Source organism: Triticum urartu, chromosome 7 (assembly GCF_003073215.2).
Source record: "Triticum urartu cultivar G1812 chromosome 7, Tu2.1, whole genome shotgun sequence".
Lineage (NCBI taxonomy): Eukaryota > Viridiplantae > Streptophyta > Magnoliopsida > Poales > Poaceae > Triticum > Triticum urartu.
In genome coordinates this window covers 506,504,314-506,506,270 of record NC_053028.1, presented here as the reverse complement: position 1 = coordinate 506,506,270, position 1,957 = coordinate 506,504,314, and the positions used below count along the sequence as shown (strand labels likewise).

Below are 1,957 nucleotides of genomic sequence, written 5' to 3'. Positions count from 1 at the left end.
ATAAGCCTATGCTTCCCACTCGATCATCCACTGCAACTAGCTGATAGTAAGCATCTCACTGTCTCTTTGATTGATTCTTCTGCACCGTGCAGCGATCTCACTCATCATCAGTCGGCCTACAGGCATGGCGTCCTCCAGCGTCCCTTCTTGGGTTGCAATTGCGCTGCTCCTCTTGGTTGCTCTCGCTGCCACCGCCAATGGGGACGAGCTCTCCCCGGGTTACTACGAGAAGACGTGCCCCAACGTGTGCAGCGCGTGGTGCTGTCAGTGATGGCGAGCAGCGTCGCCGCCCAGCCGAGGATGGCGCCCGCCGTCCTCCGCCTCTTCTTCCACGACTGCTTCATCAACGTATATCACCTCTATTCTCTATACTACTTCTACATATATTCTTACCTACTATTGCTATGGTTTCACTTTCATTTGCTAATGGTATGGTTTACAAATATGGCGTGACAGGGATGTGATGCTTCGGTTCTCCTCGACGCAACTCCCTTCTCCCCCAGCGAGAAGGATGTGGAGCCGAACGCCTCCCTCACCGGCTACGCCGTCATCGACGACATCAAGTCCGCGCTCGAGCACGACTGCCCGGCCACCGTCTCCTGCGCCGACGTCATCGCCCTCGCGTCCCGTGACGCCGTCGCCCTGCTCGGAGGTCCAACCTGGAGCGTGCCCCTCGGCCGCAAGGACTCGCGCTTCGCCGCCGACCCGGAATCCACCAAGAACGGCCTTCCCAGCCCGCACGACGACCTCGGCGAGCTCATCAGAATGTTTTCAAGGCTCAACCTTGACGCTCGTGACATGACTGCGCTCTCCGGTGTCCACACCGTCGGGATGGCCAGCTGCAAGACCTACAGAGACCGCGTCTACGGCACCGACCGCGATGAGGAGATCGACCCATACTTCGCACAGACCACGCAGCAGACGTGCCAAGGTCCTTCTGGTAAGGCGCCGTTTGACGTGCAGACGCCCATGAGGTTCGACAACGCTTAGTACAAGAACCTTATCGCGCGGCGCGGTCTCCTTTCTTCGGACCAGACTATCTACGGTGTGATGGAGGTCTACAAGACAATCTTGTAGAGATGTACAGCGCCGACGGTGAGGCGTTCGCGAGGGACTTCGCCAAGGCCATGGTGAAGATGGGAAACGTGCCTCCGCCCCAGGGAATGCCCATGGAGGTGAGGCTCAAGTGCTCCATGGCAAACAAATATTGATTGCTTCATGCCTTGATCCCAAGTGCATCATGTGACCCGGCCTGATCATGTTGGATTCAATTATTAAATGTACAAATTGTAACAGTCCTAGTACGTGTTTAATTTTTAAATTTTTTCCCCATACAATGTCGCCTCCACAGAATGTTTGACACAAACGCTCCATACATGTGTGTGTAATAAATGGTGTTTCTCAAGTTTGTTTTAACGGAAAATATATAATGAACTCGTGTTGATAGTTATATAATGAGCTTGCATTTCATTATTATATTTCTGCACTCGGGGATTATTAGTGATGCTTCCGTATGTCCGAACGGCTATTCTATTGAATTGCCAATAACATGGAATCTAATGAACCGTTCTTCAAGAGAAATGGCGTCGGTCTTTTTTTTCAGAAGATGACCACGGCACTTCAAATGTGATTGCATATGGCACACCTGCAGATATGAAAGTTGAATATCTTCAAAAGGCCGATCACAAAATGCACAAAATTGTTCTTCGATGTGTGGTTAGGGTTCATGGAGCTCAGTATTTGTGAGCACTCAATGCCGATGAAAAAGGCTTTTGGCAATGAGTAAAGTAAGAGGATGACCTGTGATGCTTGGGAGTGTTCACTTTATGCATTGGAGGTGGAATAATTGCACAACAACATGGCACGGGCAATTCAGTCGGTTGCCATGATCTAACTATTATCTTGTAAGTTGTTGCCTCCTAGAATTTCTGGATTTGACATGGCTACTTTAGCCTGC

General features: G+C 50.9%; 1 pseudogene; it reads left to right on the top strand.

The window, feature by feature from the left end:
• Positions 1-1,434, top strand: LOC125522793 (annotated as a pseudogene).
• The last annotated feature ends 523 nt before the right edge of the window (positions 1,435-1,957 follow it).